Genomic DNA, 18,972 nt, shown 5'->3' on the forward strand with positions numbered 1-18,972 from the left:
GGCCTGGGACAGGATGCAGCTCTCTCTCTCTGTCACTCTGCTACTGCCATATGCTTATCATAACAATAATCAGATCAGTTATTATATGTGTCATTATGAATTTTTTACAGTCACACTGTGTAGCGAAAAATCTCAGTAAAATCTTCATAATGTATGACTAGTCTGGAAATTTTTTATTTGTATTTATTTCACCTTTATTTAACCAGGTAAGCCAGTTGAGAACAAGTTCTCATTTACAACTGCGGCCTGGCCAAGATAAAGCAAAGCAGTGCGATAAAAACAACAACACAGAGTTACATATGGGGTAAAACAAAACATAAAGTCAAAAAAAACCACAGAAAATATATATACAGTGTGTGCAAATGTAGCAAGTTATGGAGGTAAGGCAATAAATAGGCCATAGTGCAAAATAATTACAATTAGAATTAACAAAATAATTACAATTACCGGTAGTATTAAATTGTGCAATATGGTGACCTCAATCATGGGGCCATGAAATTCCCACATTCACAGCATATCTCTGAAGACATTCATTACACATGTGATATTACAGTTGCCACCTTCACCTGAGTCGAATGGAGGTGGGGAAAGGTGGTGGATATTACAGTTCCACCTGCAGAGTGGGGGGTAGATGGTGGTGAGGAATACAGTGGGGGAATGTCAGTGTGACCTACAAGAGCCCAGTAATGAAAAATAGCATGTAGCCGGAACAGTAGCAAAGCCCTGGCTGCGTTATTCATTTTGCTCTGAAGGTTGAGCGTAATACTGAGGCTCAGGAGCAGGAGAGAAGGGGTCTGGGCATTATTACACCCCCCTGAGGTGAAACATGAACGGTGGGAAATAGAACAGGACCCTGATGGGGTGATCCTCTGGTCCTGCAGAGAGTCAGAGACACAGGGAGAGAATTCGCTCAGTGTGTAAATCTATTGGACTCCCATTTCAGACATTTTTGAGGGGCCTTGAACACTGCAGGCTATTGCAAGACCCTGTTGTGTTCCCCCACTCCTCTTCCTCCTCTCCTCCTCCTCCTTTCCTTTAGTCATTACACCTGCTGGAACTCTGTGCCAGGGCCAGGGCTCTCTCCCTTTGGTGAGGCTGAGCCAGTCAAACCTCCCTAAACTAGTTGGAGGGTGGTGGAGGAGGACAGGGGCATCTAGAAGGTCCCTGGCTGACAAGGTATATCTTGGTCTGTCTCAGAGGCTAGACAAGAGGAGCCACACTATAGGTCCTTGAATCCTCCCCAGATATACTGAAGGCTCAGTGTATAAACCTTGTGCAATTAAGGAGCCACTCCTAGAAGGAGAATCATTTTCTTTCTAGGGAGCTATATTTCTGGCTATGGTCACCTAGTGGGGAAACGTTGTATAATTAAATGATGTCATCATTGTAATCGAGTCTTCAGGGAGAAGAGAGGCATTGAAATTCAGAGCAGAGTTGTGTTAAATCCAGCGCAACATGTGAATGGCATAGTAATTCCTGGGAGGCTGCGGAGTCAATACAATCCATTGCTGCTTTACCTCATGTTAACTCTCTCTGCTGGCTCTGACCACACATACTGTAGAGATGATGGTACAGAGGAGTGACTGGTGGGTCGACTCGTCACTTATCCTTTAATGTCTTCCTCTCTGAGACAATCACACAAAGCCAGAGGGCATACTGAAGCAGTAAAATGAAGCAAACCATCCCCTCCTCATCCAACTGAGAGCACTAGTAGCTTAAACCTCAGGCGGTAGCCTAAGACACTGTGGTAGACAGAGGATATGATTAAGATCACTTTATTGGTCAATTGCACACAAGGTCCAACCGAAATTTGACATCCAGGGTAGGGCAGGGTTTGGCCGGCAGGGATGTTCTTGTCCCATCGCGCACTAGCGACTCCTGTGGCGGGCCGGGCACGCTGACTCAGTCGCCAGGTGTACAGTGTTTCCTCCGGCACATTGGTGCGGCTGGCTTCCGGGTTAAGAAGCAGTGTGGCTCGGTTGGGTTGTGTTTCAGAGGACGCGCGACTCTCGACCTTCGCCTCTCCTGTGTCCGTACGGGAGATGCAGCGATGGGACAAGACTGTAACTACCAATTGGATACCAAGAAATTGGGGAGAAAAAAGGGGTAAAATACCAACAAAACAAAAAAATAGTAGTAAGGTGCTTCAGTCTGACTACAAGTCTATTGAATGGAGAGGGTCTGGACTGAGTAGGTCCGTCTCGGTCTCTGTCCAGTAGCCTACTGCCACCACTATAGGGCACTCTCCAATGGCTGCCCTGTCGTGTCCCAGTGTGCCGTGAGAATGGTACTAGACACATCATGTCAAGACTTCCCAGGATACTTCTAATACATCACATAATTACCCCTCCCTCCCTGCACCCCATACAGCTTCCTTCCTCTTCCTGTCTGACTCAATGTCACGAGGAACAATCCCAGACCTCTCTCGGCCCTGCTCCGCTCTGGTCCCCCCTCTGTTTCCTACCAGCCGTGTTTTTCCATAGGCTGCGGATGCTGTCTGTCATCGAGAGGTTGAATTAGCTCACACAGAACTTCTCTGAGCCCAGCCTGGCCTGGTGCTACAGTTAGTCAGGTCCTGTAGGATAAACAGACTACTGACTCCATAGGCCCCGTTGAAAGCCCTTTGGAAGTAGGGCTGGCCACTGACTCCCCTCTCAAAGTCACAATGGGCACACATTACTCCAAGTACTTCAATGGCAAGCCATTTTCAGTGTCACCTCATACATTACACATGCAAGTGGAATGGCTACTGTTGACATCTACTGAGGCTGGAAGGAGGCCACTGTGCTTCTGTTTTGTCATGGTAGCTAATAGTCATCTAGGGCTGTGCAATATGGCCAAAATATTATAGCATGGTATTTTTCTCATTTTTGACAGTATGACGGTATTTGATGTTTCTAAATAATAAAAGTTCTAAATATGCTTTATGGGTAGTGCATGGCAACAAATGAATTCTAAGTGGTTTTAATGGGCTTTCTCCATTCTGATTGCTTTATATTGTTCAACCAAACTTCAACCCCAAAAAATAGGACAAATCTGACAGTGAGGTAGTCCTATTTGTAGAACATTGCAAAGGAATCAAAATTCTCTTTTGTAGCCTCAAACTCTGATACACGACCAATGGTTGCCACCCACATGAAAACATAGGATTCACTGTAGTGTTTTTGGAGACTTTACTGTAGTATTCACTGTAGTGTTAACTTTAGTATACTGTAGTATACTGTAGTATGTATAGTTTATGTATAGTAAAATAAAACTGTATTATAGTAATTCATGTAGTGTTTTGCAGATTGTAATATACTGTAGTATTTACTGTAGTGTTTTTGCGGACATAGAAATGGAGGCTTTCTCCTTCAGGAAATCTACTGCAAACACACTAAAAGGGCACATTTTCCATAACCTGTAGGTAGGTAGGACTTGGGTCTGAACTGATGCAGTGCTTCTTCTCCTTTCTATAACCTGTAGGGAACACAATATATGGTCTATACTTGCATGTAGGTTTCTCACTTATGGGTGGCACAAATTACGATATGGGGGAGGGGAATGGGTGTGGTATATGCACATTAAAGTTAAAAAAAGTGTAGTATTTTTGCAGACTGTAGTGTGTTTGCGGACATTACTGTAGTAATTTACTACAGTGTTTCTTTTGCGGATAATACTGTAGTATACTATAACATTCTATAGTAAGTACTACACATGATCGAGGGACACTACTGTGTGTATTATAGTATTCTACAGTATACTACCATTTAGTATAGAGTTCTATAGTAAGTACTGTAGTATTCTATAGTAAACTGTAGTATTTTTTGATGTGGGCATTTGCATAGACATTTGTTCAATTCCAGCATTCACTTCAACCATTTTCATAAATCTCTTCATTTCCTGCACTACTTTGTTATCATGTACACACTCACTGTGTCACATTTCTTTTGTCTTAGTATGCCTCTATTTCATAAAAAAAAAATGCTTTTTTGGCTTCAATTGCAGTTCTTACTTTCGCCAATAGGGGTAGTCGGTGGGGGTCTATTTGGCAAGCTTGCCCTCCCGAATTTGTTGACTTGTTGTGCTAGAAGGTTAGCTAACAGTTCTCCGCTGTTAGCAGTTTCTTACTGCCGTTAAAAACTGACGATTGCCATCATTTTTGTAGATTGTAGTATACTGTAGTATTGAATGTAGTGTTTTTTGCAGACTGTAGTATTTCCTGTAGTGTTTTTGCAGACTGTATTATACTGTAGTATTTACTGTAGTGTTTTTGCAGACTGTATTATACTGTAGTATTTACTGTAGTGTTTTTGCAGACTGTATTATACTGTAGTATTTACTGTAGTGTTTTTGCGGACAGAAAAGTGGAGGCTTTCTACTTCAGGAAACCTACTGCAGAAATACTAAAAGAGCACATTTTCCGTAACCTGTAGGTGGGTAGGAGCGAGGGTCTGAACTGATAGTTATAGAAAGTAAAGTACAAATCCAAACCGGTCCGTGAATGAATACCGGTATAGTTTTTTACGGTTTACCACCCAGCCCTGGGTAATCTAACTTCCTCGTGTCTAACACTGCTGCCTGTTGCCAGTCTGTTACAGCCCATCTGGAAGCTGCTGAAGGTTAATGGAGATTGGTGTGTCAACCACACCAGCTTGCTAACACCCTCACAACCATCACTAAATACCTCTATTCAGTCTGTTGCAATACAGAAGGGGACATTATATTGAAGAACAGAGCACATGATTGCAAGCTAATAAGCCAACCCTGTCCATCCTTCCTGTCCCTGGGTTCAGAGCAACCTTTGGCTGGCAGCGTCAGGGCTGTGTAAAGAGAAAGAGGTCTATTTACCTTGACGCAGTGCTACATGTAAAACCTACCTCAGGCGTTGAGGCCAGACTGCATTTAGAGTATTTCACAACTGGAGCCATTCAAGCTGCTAGTCCTTTGTGTAGATGGAACAGGCAGCAGATACAGTCGCCCACCGTGGTAGAAGAGCAAACAAAGAAACTGTATCCTTTATCAGTCCCTTCAACGGTTGTGGAGACGGGCTGCCGGGCTGCCACAGGATTGAAAGGCGTGGGGTTTGCTGTGTGGTGAGGAGGCAGGCCTGTGTGTGTGTGGTGTGTGAGTGCGTGTGTGTGCTTTAAACCTATTCACACAGTGAATGACACACTGGCCAACCGATGGCCCCTCCCCTTTAACTTGTGCAGTACCAAAGTCTCTACACTAAGTGCACAAAACATTAAGGACACCTGCTTTTCCATGACATAGACTAACCAGGTGAATCCAGGTGGAAGCTATGATCCCTTTTGATGTCACTTCGATCAGTGTAGATGAAGGGTTTTTAAGCCTTGAGACAATTGAGACATGGATTGTATATCTGTGCCATTCAGAGGGTGAATGGGTAAGACAAAATCTTTAAGTGCCTTTGAACGGAGTATGGTAGTAGGTGCCAGGCACACCGATTAGTGTCAAGAACTGCAACGCTGATGGGTTTTTCACGCTCAACAGTTTCCCGTGTATATCAAGAAAGGTCCACCACCCAAAGGACATCAAGCCAACTTGACACAACTGTGGGAAGAATTGGAGTCAACATGGGCCATAATCCCTGTGGAACGTTTCGACTCCTTGTAGAGTCCATGCCCCGACGAATTGAGGCTGTTCTGAGGGCAAAAGGGGGTGCAACTCAATATTAGGAAGGTTTCCCTTAATGTTTTGTACACTCAGTGTATTTAACAGAGGAGAACCAACACAGCGGTTTAGCTGACATCTGACAGCATCTTACAGCTACACAGACACGTCTGCTTCCACTGGCATCCCTCGACCTAACCCGCTCTCACTCACTTGTTCTCACTCCTGCACCCACGCAAACAAACAACAGAGAACAGAGGGAGGAAGCAGAAGGAGGGGGAAGAGAGGGAGGAGGAGGAGGAGGAGGAGTGGGGGGGCAGAAGCTCTAAGCTGTTAATTGTCAGCTTTGAGAAAACGTAGCATAATTGTGTGCGCAAAAGAACACAGGGAATGAATGCTTAATTCTCTTGATCAACAATGACACTGTCAAGCATACTGTATTTTGCTTAATAGAACAAAACCCTCATCAATGATACATGGAACAATAGCTACGCATGATTAATGAAAAGAAAACATTAATCTTAGGACTTGAAAAACAGAAGATAGCAAACATTCATGTTCAATGTTGTGTTAATGTAAATTTGAATTATGATAATATCTCTAACGTAATTGGATGCAAATTAATCTCACCTATTCCCCTCTGTCAACACAATGTTCTAATGTTAAACGAATTGAAAAATATAAAGCACTCTCATAAAGAATCACAAGTAGTAGTTAGACTACCTGTACAGTTCTTACAAGCTTCCCAAAGCTTTCAGTAATGAGATTTGTTTTCTCTCAAAACAGCAGCAGTACTTGGTCTCTCTCCTCTAGTGTATTAAACCAGATAGGGAATAATAAGAACCTGGCAATGCCAGGGCCCATATTCATAAAGCGTCTCAGAGTAGGAGAGTTGATTTAGGATCAGGTTTGCCCTGTCCTTTTTATTATAATCTAAAAGGCAAAACTGATCCTAGACCAGCACTCCTACTCTGAGATGCATTAAGAATCCGGGCTCAGGCCAACACAGAAGAGATTAATGGCAGAGATCCCATCCCCTCACCTTCAGTGTAGGGCATTTTTACTCGAAATTGCAATATTGACGTGTGCAATATCCATATTGGAAGAGGCTACAATTATTTATTTTGAAGCTTCATGAATTCAAGTGTAAGGATCCCTTGGGAAACTCTGACCAACACTTCGGTTCCTATCCTGTCACAACAACTTTTACTGTACCTGTCTTTTTCATTAGTTGTCATGCCAAACAACCCCAACCATAGAATCTGAATATGAATTTGATTTCTATGATTACAACAGTTCACCCAAGTGTTTTGATCTAAATCGCAAGTAAATCGCAATCGTAATATTTGGTTTAAAAATTGCAATTCGATTATTTGCCCATATCGTGCAGCCCTATTTCTGTGTGTCAGGCTTTAAATGGCATTAGGCCACAAATCCCAAACTATTGCAGATTAAGACATAAGCCATGAGCAGATAGATATTCATTCACGGCTTTCAAGTACAAATCTGCCCGTCCCCGCTCCTTCTCCTCTCCCTCCCTCCCGCCCGCCTTCTTTTCCTTCAGGCAGGAAGCTCTGCGCTTCAGAGCAGTCATATTTAATCAACATCTTCATGGACAACACAGAGGATCTCCTCTCCTCAGCCGCCAGTCTCAGCGCTGTCACACTACGCTCCACGCACCACGCAGGATAATTGTCTTAGATCCCCTAATTCTACCCGTCATTCACCTTAAATGCTACAGAAAAGAAACACTGTTGCTTGACCGACATTGCTGTTGATCAGTGAATTACCCATGATGTCACCATTTTATTATTTATTTTGCACGGCGGTTGTAATTTAAGACCTAGGAGGCGCTTATGTTCGTAATAACTGTGTCTCTTTTCACACTTCGAACATGCAAAACTGTCTGAGCGGAGATGCGTCTGTCATGTCTCCCGTTTCATTGGTTGTGGCGCTTTTGTGGCAGTGCAGATGCTGCTTCATAGAGCTCATGCAGACAGTTTCCCAGAGAGGAGGGAAAGAGCGAGTGAAGTAAAAAGGGGAGTGGAAAAACCAAATTCAACTTCCAGCTGATGGATTCATCTTGCTAAACAATCATGCTTGGCAAAACGGGAACAAATTGCAGCATTTTAAAAACAATAGTGTTTGTTTAGTTTATTACCCAAATCACAATGGCTATTTGCTTGATATCATTTGATGGGATGGCTGACAAGGAGGAGAAAACAACATTCATTGTTGATTGTTCACCCTTCAATGCCCAACACATTTCCACACAGCTGGGGTTGAATTCCAAAGCCTTGTCCTGAAAGGTCAGAGACAGATTAAAATCAATAACAAGTGCTGCTAGAACAACATCAAATCAAACTTTCTGCTATACATTCGGCTATACGTTCCCATAAGTCAAGTCTACCATCTTCCCACACGCCTCAACCTACTCATAATATAATGTGACAGCCCACTGGGCACATATGTCAATTCAACGTCTATTCCATGTTGGTTCAACGTAATTTCATTGAAATGGCGTGGAAACAATGTTGATTCAACCAGTGTGTGCCCAGTAGGAAGATGCCTTCTTAAAAAAGCCATTTTCATCCAGTCTCTGGCTCCCACTGCCCTGCACATATACAGGTCACATGTGGGTCAGTCATGTATTTATGCATCAACATTCTGTAGCTAGCCACCCCGAGGGAGACTGAACTCATTTCCCTTGGCCTGAGCACTCTGAGGCCTCCTGGGCCAAAATAAAGAGTCTGGAAGCAGACAGAGGCACAGAACTAGGAGGGAACAGGTCTTAGCCAAGCTCTTAAAAACACAATTCCCAATATCTTTCCCATTCCTTCAGACTGTTGTGGCATGACCCAGTGTTGAAGGCATAAGAAAGTGGCGCAGTGGTCTAAGGCACTGCATCGCAGTGCTAGCTGTGCCACTAGAGATCCTGGTTCGAATCCAGGCTCTGTCGCAGCCGGCCGCGACCGGGAGACTCATGGGCAGTGCACAATTGGCCTAGCGTTGTCCAGGGTAGGGGAGGGAATGGCCGGCAGGGATGTAGCTCAGTTGATAGAGCATGGTGTTTGCAACGCCAGGGTTGTGGGTTCAATTCCCACGGGGGACCAGTATGAAAAAATATATATATATGTATTCACTAACTGTAAGTCGCTCTGGATAAGAGCGTCTGCTAAATGACGTAAATGTAAAGGACCCTCCATGTTTTTAAAGGAGTGTGTGCAATCGTCAGTGACTTGTCTGCCCAAAGCGGACTTTCACACAAACCCGACATCACAGGGAGAAGGATAGCCCAGATAGGATGGGTTTCAGGGTTTTCAATTTGAAGTTTCGAGGTCTTTCATCATTGCTTTGGTTGGATTTGTTATGGTCAGCATAGTGGAAAGAAAGTGTTTATCTGGAAGTGAGAGAGGAAAGAGGGAGTTTTTTTTGGAAATTGAGGTTTCTGGTTTGAGGTATTCTGTTTGCTATCTCTTCTCCTGAAATGATTTTGGAGCCTTATCTCCTCTGGTTTTCTGAGCTGAAGGCAGAAGATGTGTTGAGGCGTCTCCGGCGCACAGATAAGGCCAGGGCTGACTTGAGAATTGTAACAAAGCAGACAGACAGCTTGAATGCAGGTGGCTACATGTCACGGAGCCCCAGAGAGCCAGTCTTCCAGCACAACAGGACCAGGCAAGGCTAACACACTACGGAATACTCATCCCCATAACACTCTTCCTTCCTCGCTATTCTGATTAAGAATCGTGTAAAATAATAAGATAATGCAAATCAGTGGAGGCTGGTGAAGGGAGAACAGCTTATATGGCACTGATGCAAATGCATAAACTGTATGAATTGTGAGCTACATTTCTAAGTGAGGAAGAATAAAGCTTAAGTCAATGTAGTGTGCAGCAGCAAATTACACATAGCTTTTTGAACTGGATGAGAAAGAGCTAATGGAGAGCAGTAATACGCTCCTGCTTCAGGTTGTAATTGGTCTACTTGTAATTGGACAGCAGTCAGAGCAGTGAAGAGTAGAGACAAAGTTGGCCTAGAACTCCTTTCTCACAGCACATGAGCAGACTAGACAAGCCAAAGCAATGCCGCTCGTTGCCGCCACCGTGCGTGGTAACCATGGTGATGGTGGCAGGGCTAGGGCGTCCGTCCACATCACCAGGGGGCGTTGTTTACCCTATCTGCCCACTGTGCCCAATGCCCACTCCAGAGCCCTGTTCCCCTACCAAACTCCCCACACACAGGCACGTACTGGTTGTGTCCCAAATGGCACCCTATTCCCTATATAGTGCACTGCTTTTGTCCAGAACCTATGGACCCTGGTCAAAAGTAGTGCACTACATAGGGAATAGGGTGCCATTTGGGATGCATACACTGTCGTCTGTCTGCTACTGACAGCTGCCCATTGGCGTCTGTACTGTGCCCAGCCCCCTCCCTCCCTCCCTCCCTCCCTCCCTCCCTGACTGCCTCTCACCCACTCTCTCCCTTTTGTTGCTCACTTATTGTCAACTTCCAAACTAAACAAAACAGCACATCCTCCCATGACACGAGCTAATTGATTATTGATGCTTCCAGGTCGAAACTGACTTATATTCAACCAGGACTGAAAGGGAAAATGCAGAGACAGAGACAATGCATTCAGTGCTTTCATGAAACTGAAAAAGTCAAAAGCATTTGAATGTAAAGCTCAAGGTCTCCCCCCCCCCCCTTTTCTCCCTTTGATTGGGCTGTTGTGCCGCCTTGGCAACAGTCTCTCGGCACAACAAATAGTGGCGGCATGAGGTGGAGGAACAGCCTGAGCTTTTTGTTCAAGAAACACAAACAACCCAAATGTCAATTTCAGCCCCTTCTTGAATAATCAAAGCAACCCTCATAGCTAATGAGGTAGTGCTTGGCTTGCTACTGGGTCTGACAGACTGACATGCTGCCTGTGACTTACAGCCACTGTGAAGTTAACCGACAAACAAACAGGCAGACGTTATTCTGGAGGTCCTGGTTCCATGATTGCTGTTCTTATCTCCGGCATTGGGGTAATTTTGTTACAGCAGGTAAAATATAGCATGGCTTGTGACATGAGGGATCAGATAAACAGTGAGATTGGGTCTGGGCAGAGACATGTGGTGAATGCCTAAAGAGCCTGTTCTGTGACTGAGGGAGAGAGAGGGGGCTGATGTATTGAGTGTGGCTGACAGATTGAGGCACTAAAGAATGGCAGGGGAGAGAGATCCTGTCCCATGGAAATGTGTCATGAAGGCAATTCCATTAACATCTTAATAAAGGCTGCCTGGGCCCTGGAGAGGGAGCTGGGCTCCTGGGTCTGGATTGACTGGCATAGCCCAGCAGCACCTCACACATTGTGGCACTGCAGCAACAGGGGAACATTTCTCCAATGTTACGCCAATGTTGCTTTGTGAGGGCGTTACGCTTCCCAAAGGACTGGTTTAAATGCAAACGCTCTACTCTAACATAATCCACTAAATTACCTATATAATGTTTTTTTCTCCCCTACTTTCATTTACTGTCCATTTCTCCATCTGTTGGATTCAGTAGTTGGACAAAAGGCTTTGTTTCAGCAAGCTGGCAGGCCATTGGGACTGGGAGAGGAGAGGTGAGGGCATAGTGGGGTTCAGGCTTAGCCTCAATGCCGTCAATAGGCAGGGGATGCATGGTGAGGTCTGGGCCCAGACCTCACCATTCATTACGATCTAAATGGCTAAACTGATCCTAAATCAGTACTGCTATTCTAAGACTATTTGTGAATACGTGCCCTGGGCACGTTCTCCTGGCAGAAAGAGAGAGAACATTAATGGTTGTTCCCCCTTCGGCCCTCTGAAGAGAAAGAGAAAGAGACTGGCTGGAGCCTGCTTCTCAACTGCTCTGTCTGAGAGTCCAACCCTCCAACCCTCCAACAAATCACTGATGCATTCTGTTCATGTCTTATGATAAACTTGGGCAAATTAATTAATTGTCAATACATTTAATTGATTTCATACTAAGTTCAATAAATTTTTTAATATTGTTGAATTCCGTTTTATTGTCTGAATTCCGAGATTCCTTCCGCATTCCCCGTATCACAGATTTTCTAGGGCCCTACAACTCCCACTGCAGTGCCACTGCCAGCAGCGTTCTGACAGACATGGGGAAACAATATCTCTCAACACAATATCCCACACACAGCAGCTAAGAGGGACAACCACCCACCTCGGACTCACAAACTCTATGACATTAGAAGCAGCACTTTCGGTCTTTGGAGTGCACCGGCAGCAGCACTTCTGCAATCTTATGATGCATTTGAGGTTCTGTGAATGTATTGGAAAATGTAATGCAGAGCCGGAGCATTGATTTTCACCCCCTGTGCTATGTGTTGATCATACCGACTCCAGACGCTATTTACCAATGTAGAGGCCTGTAGCCATCAATCCAAACTGGTCTTAACGCTTCTGTAAGTCACTACAAGGGTTCACGGACACAACCACTCAACATGATGGAAACTACCACAGCATGACTTTCAGGGTAGCCCTGGCTATAGTGACATAAAAATGCACGTTTCAAATGCATCACAAGGTAAGTTCTTACAAGGTAATGTTACATTTATTGGGATTGTACAGTAAATGGCCTTCCTTGATAAAACATTCAAACCACCAGTGTACTTTACAAATGTTGCGCTCTCCCTTACCTTAAGTTGTAGCTTTGGTTGTATGCTTTCAGTACATACACCGACAAAAGAATAGCAACAATTATCTTCATAATGAGTTGTGTATAGTAGTTTAGTTCATTCTGTTCATATCTGTGACTAGGCTGATGGATGAGAAGAAACTTTAGAATCGTCCTCTCCCAAAGCAAGGCTGTGAAAAGCATCTGAACTCCCCCACGTTGATGTAACACCCCTGGAGCTGACTACTGTCTACCCTCTACTCCTAAGTCCTCCGAGATAATGATGGGCAAAATAAGCTTAGCTACACTACATGACCAAAAGTATGTGGACACCTGCTTGTCGAACATCCCATTCAAAAATCATGGGCATTAAGATGGAGTTGGTCCCCTCTTTGCCTGCTATAACAGCCTCCACTCTTCTGGGAAGGCTTTCCACTAGATGTTGGAACATTGTTGTGGGGACTTGCTTCCATTCAGCCACAAGAGCATTAGTGAGGTCGGGCACTGATGTTGGCCGATTAGGCCAGGCTCGCAGTCGGCGTTCCAATTAATCCCAAAGGTGTTCGATGGGGTTGAGGTCAGGGCTCTTTGCAGGCCAGTCAAATTCTTCCACACCGATCTCGACAAAGCATTTCTGTACGGACCTCGCTTTGTGCACGGGGGCATTGTCATGCTGAAACAGGAAAGGGCCTTCCCTAAACTGTTGCCACAAAGTTGGAAGCACAGAATCGTCTGGAATGTCATTGTATGCTGTAGTGTTAAGATTTCCCTTCACTGGAACTAAGGGGCCTAGCCCAAACCATAAAAAACAGCCCCAGATCATTATTCCTCCTCCATCAAACTTTACATTTGGCACTATGCATTGGGGCAGGTAGCGTTCTCCTGGCATCCACCAAACCCAGATTTGTCTGTCGGACTGCCAGATGGTGAAGCGTGATTCATCACTCCAGAAAATGAGTTTCCACTGCTCCAGATTCCAATGGCAGTGAACTTTACACCACTCCAGCCGACGCTTGGCATTGCGCATGGTGATCTTAGGCTTGTGTGCGGCTGCTCAGCCATGGAAACCCATTTAATGAATCTCCCGACTAATAGTTATTGTGCTGACATTGCTTCCTGAGGCAGTTTGGAACTCGGTAGTGAGTGTTGCAACTGAGGACAGACTATTTTTACGCACTATGCACTTCAGCACTCGGCGGTCCTGTTCTGTGAGCTTGTGTGGCCTACCACTTTGCGGCTGAGGCGTTGTTGCTCCTAGACATTTCCACTTCACAATAACAGCACTTACAGTTGATCGGGGCAGCTCTAGCAGTGCAGAATTGTGATGAACTGACTTGTTGGAAAGGTGGCATCCTATGTCAGTGCCACGTTGAAAGTCACTGAGCTCTTCAGTAAGGCCATTCTACTGACAATGTTTGTCTATGGAGATTGCGTGGCTGTGTGCTCGATTTTATACACCTGTCAGCAACAGGTGAGGCTGAAATAATGTATCTTTAAATAAGCTGTTGCTGAACGTAACGCTTAAAAGAACTGCATAGCTGGCAGAGAATAAAATCCTGTTTTTCACAAGCAGAGTTAGAGTTAGGGTTGGGAAGGACTGCAAGTCTGAAAGCTCAGGGAACTGAGTGCTATGGCTGAGGAGCCAGTCTTGGAACACCATGAGGAGAGAGATAGTTCTGCTTACCACCACACCACAACCACTTTCCAACTAAACGTTCTCCCTGGCTACACCCCACTTGATCAATGTCACGGACGATTCAAATCTCTCTTATGTCAATCTTCACATGGATACACTCTCACTTTTTCTCTCTCTCTCTCTCACACACGCACACACACACACACACCCATGTACACACAGGCACATGACATGGCCGACTGAGTGGAGTGTGTGTGGGTCAGAGAGATAGAGATCTCTGTTGTGACAGCTGGACAGTTGAGAGGTTCAGATTAACATCCCGGTGAGGGGGAGACCAATTGCATTAAAACAAACAAACAGAGTGAGTATCCTACACTCCAGCAGAGAGGATGTGGAGACCTATATCTGCAAGGAATGAGTCAGTGAACACTCAGCAGCCAGCCCGCAAGGCATTGAGATGTGTGTGTAGGCAAGTGTGTGTATGTGTTTGTGTGTGTGTGTGTGGGGGGGTCTTTAAGCGGGAAGGCCGCTCTAGAATACCCAGCCGATGAATGTGTTTGCGCTGTTCACTCATTAAGAAATAGGTCAAGGATTCCGCCTGCATGCCTAGCGACTTGTCAAAAACTCTCAAGCTAAACAGGGGAGGGCGAGTCTGGCTGCCTGGGGCAGTGTGTGCTGCATGCTGGTTGCTGATGACACAGCACATACACAAGACACAGGGTAGGCTGTCTTTGCTGCATCTTGGTCACCACCCCTATCATACTCATTTAATAATAAAGTACAATGCACTAGAATGTGTATTAGGTTATGAAGTCCTGACTGCTGATGGCATTGGGGAGAGGCTTTGACCAGCTATTGCCCTGGACAGAAACCTGTCTGCTTGATGGGCGCAGATGTCTAAAGAGTAGAGCTGGGACAATAAACCGAAAATGATCGACACTGACTATACCGACCACTTATCGTGGGCATTTTGCTAACATCATTCATTACGATAAGTAGCCTATACTAGAGAAATGTGAAGTTTGAAATAAAAGAAGTTGGCTAATATGGGTGATTGTTAATGGGACAATTTAATCGCTACAACATTCTATCTGGTAGTAGTAGTTTAAAGGGTAAAAAAACAAAACTGTAGTTCAGATTAATGTTGTACATTTATCGTTCAATTTATCGTTATCATATTAATTCAGTCACTTTATCGCAATATGTATTTTTATCAATATCGCCCAGCTCGACTAAAGGGTCATAGTCGGGGTCGACAAGGAACGCTCTTGAGCCGTAGTGTCATCCTGACGAAGAGTCCCATCATCACAAGGAAGGAGACTTGTGGAAAGGGGGGTAGGGTTTACATTATGATCCAGCATTAAGAGCCTACTCCATCCCTACCCTTCATACAGTACGTGACGCTGCCTCAGTGGTTGGGAGCTTTTGAATAGGAAGAAGAAAATGGCTACCAGTCATGTAAAAGGAGCACTGTACTTAATCAACACAGCGTTCGTACTCAATGTCTGTAATAGTACACCAGCCAGCCCAACAGATATCAAATCAGTCCGTCCATTCACTAAAATACCCAGCAGCAGCAGAATGCTTTCACAGAATGCTTTCAGGGGGTCTAATGAGATGCATCATTTACCCTTCCTAAAATAAAGCTGTTGAAAGTTGAAAGAGGTGAACAACTCATCCTTAAGCACATAAGACCTCCCGACTACCCCGCAGGAAACAGTCATGTACTAAACTGACTGGCATAAGCAAATCAATAGGACTGAGATCAGCACTGTCACATAAATCCTTCCTGTTCTGACCAGCTGAATACAATCCAATCAAAATGCTGGAACACACGCTGAGAGAAAGGAGAAAGGGGAATGGGGGGCGATGGAGAGTGCTCATTTCGGCGCCAGCCAGCCAGTTTGATGTGAATTTATCCAATGGAGGCAACTTCTCTGAGCTTTCTTTGTGTAGTTAACCTTATTGATTAAAGAGTGTGTGATGTTGAGGTTCTCAACAGCTCTGCTTGTCCACTCCTGCCTCTCTTCAAAGAGACTGCTTGAAAGTACTACATTGAGCAGAATGGAAATGTAATTTACTGTGCTTCTTGTGAAGGTGGATTTTTCATGTAAATTTGTGTAGCGAAAAGGGGATCAAGTCTGACTAAATGTGTGTCTTGAGAAAATAATATAGTCATACGTTGAGTGCCCAACTACCCAAACATAATGGTAATGCTATACCGCTCTAGTGCCTGCGTTTTTTCTTCAGATTGGAGTTAATTAGGTGAATATAATCAGCATGTGATAATCAGAGTAAGGCTGAGTGTAGTGGTTTGTTCTTCCAAGACTGCAATTTCCACCCTGGTGGCTGTTTCTAGGGTCAAACGGATGTTATACTTTGAGAAGGATATTAAAATAATGATGCGAGTCACGCTTTAGATATACTAAACCAGATTTTACCAAGAAGAAACTAGCTTTGATTGCATGGTCACAACGATTAATATGCTCTCCGTCAATCATGGGCAGATGCAAGTTATTCTCTACTTAAGACAACATTTATTTTCCTTTAGAGTCACCCTTATGAGCGCTTCCCGAGCGATGTGTGTATGTGTGTGTGTGTGTGTGAGTGTGATGGAAATGTAGATTATTATGAGGCACAAGGCTTCAAGTGCGCACTACATCAAGCATAATCTAAATCCACTGTAATAGAAATGGTTCTCTTCGCCCTGCTCTTACCCCTAATAGCGGGTTCACAGTCAAGGTCAGCATGGAGAGCTGATGCTATGCTACCTGTCTGTTGATTACAAATATTGGAAGTAATTGAAACTACTTTGGGATGATAGGCCGATAAAAAATAACTCATCCGATGACTAAATTATTAAATGCTGCAGTTTAATAAAGGTATTATAACATCAAACCAGAACAACGCAATTTTAAAAGCCGAGGATAGTATCGATATATCAAACTCAATCAAATGAGTTTTATGAGCTGAAGACAGCTGCACTGTGATTAAAAGTTGACCGTGAAGTCATAAATAAGGTGGTAATTAAAACCCAACACCTGACTGAATGGAGCTGCGTAATTGTGGGTTTACACACGAGGCAATGAGTCTATAGCCTATGCGTAAATTTGTCTAAACATTCATTGAAACGAAACTGGTAGGCTACCATTGGAATAATAACAACACTGAAATTCCTCGCATTTTTGGGGTGGGCATTTTTTTCACACTAAATTTTACCGTACCTATATCCATAAAATGTAAATAGCCTTATTAGCCTAATTCTCAACTACCACAATAAGGGTTATAAGGCAGGTTATTAGGCTACTTGTGGGATATAGCTTAATATCCCAAAGGTACCTTAATAAGCAGCCTTAAACCCCTTTTTGTGGTAGCTGAGAATTGAGTTGAGAATTCTCAGATATTATTGTGGCGAACTAGAGTAGCTAGTTATTAAGCGGAACAGTGTTAATGTTAAGGCAGACACAAAAGTATGTTGTAGCTATCATCAGCATCCACATAGACATTTCAAAACAAACCGGAAAAAAATGTAAATTATAAACATATGCTAATCGTTTTCACTCACCTTTCGGTTTCAATGGAAGCTCCTGATGTTTTTATTCTGATCACACAACCAGTGATGGTCTTCTCTTCCTTTAGGCGATGGAGTATTGTAGCTACTTACATCCACGGAAAATGCTCCGAGTAGGCTGCTACGATAAAGTCTGACACCGCGTTCCTCAATGATGCTCAATTAATTTAGAGCTTGTAGCCTAGTCCCATTCACTCCCAATTCCTATAAATTTTCGGATACCCAATGTCGCCTCATTCATAGCCTAAAGATCCCAAAAAGCCGATGCAACGTTTCGCTACGGACACAATAATGAATCTATGATGAACATTCAGTGTGCGCAACTTCGTTTGACCGTCTGTTTTTTTTTCAAATGGTCGATTACAACAGCATGCCTATATGATACGGCGAATTCCTTTAGTTCACAGGGTAATGTCCTCTACTATGACAGCCGCTGTAGCCTGGCATGCCATCGTCCGGTAAGCTTCCTTCGGTTTGGGTAGCAACCTTGCCGCACAAGTTTACACAGGCACACTCGCTTTCTCATAGGGCTGTGCTAGACTGGCATGGAAAGCTGTGGCGCTTACGGAACCCTGGCAGCATACAGTACAGTCAGGTTTGCACACCACAGCGTTTAAACCCAGCCCCCCTGTACACTTCCGCAGCACGGGCTCATTTGCATGTTGCATTTGTTAACTGTTTCAGCGTGGTGCCTCCGAATGGCTTGGCCATATGTTCTGCTCAGTGTAATTTGCGACAATCAAATCAGCCTCCAGTGAATGTAAAAATATAAAATAGATAACAAAATAAGCCATTATCTTGTAGGATAAATTATTTCCCTTCCCTCTGATTTGATCTCATATGTAGGCTATGGACATTTTTCTTGATTGCCAAGTAATAAGAAGACACAATAAAGTGTATATAATCTTCAGAAGCATTTTATAATGATGTATTTCTGATTTTTCAGTTACATTGGTCTAGCCTACCTTCATTGAACACGTATTGAAGCTATATTTGATGTATTCAAATATAGTGAGTTGTATAAAACATCATTTATATTATTTATATAATCTAAAAATAATAATACAATTATTAATATCAACGAATATAATCCAAACACATAATACATCTGGCCAGTTCTAGTACGCATTGTGACCTGAAAGTGTCATCAATTAAGGCTACTTTCAGGGGAGATGCTGGTGCCAATTCTGTTAGAGTACTGCCACCTATGGGCATAACTACGGTGCTACTACCTAGTAATAAACGACTTTCTACAATAGGTTTACTACATTCTCACAGATCTTCAAAAGCAGAAAAACATTATTGTCTCAGATATAAACAGTTTGGGGAATCAATCAACCGTTTTATGAAAGATAATAGGCATATTATTGAAATGGTGGGATTGTAGGCCCAATTATGAATAGGCTACCTATAACTTTACACAATTATTTTTCTTCATTCTTGGAAAGTATCTCTTTTTGCTTATCTTCTGTGTCTGTCTGTCTGTCTGTCTGTCTGTCTG

The 18,972-nt window shown here is 43.7% G+C and overlaps 1 protein-coding gene across 1 annotated transcript in view; it reads right to left on the minus strand.

Annotated features, from left to right (window-relative positions):
- Window positions 1-18,038, minus strand: part of LOC121545737 (plexin-A2-like) — a 294,265-nt gene extending 276,227 nt beyond the window's left edge. The window contains exon 1 of the mRNA XM_041856524.1: window positions 17,466-18,038. The gene's annotated coding sequence lies outside the window, so the exon portion shown is untranslated. The remainder of the gene's footprint in view (window positions 1-17,465) is intronic.
- Window positions 18,039-18,972: the final 934 nt, after the last annotated feature.

The sequence above is a fragment of the Coregonus clupeaformis genome, chromosome 30, assembly GCF_020615455.1.
Source record: "Coregonus clupeaformis isolate EN_2021a chromosome 30, ASM2061545v1, whole genome shotgun sequence".
Classification (NCBI taxonomy): Eukaryota; Metazoa; Chordata; class Actinopteri; order Salmoniformes; family Salmonidae; genus Coregonus; species Coregonus clupeaformis.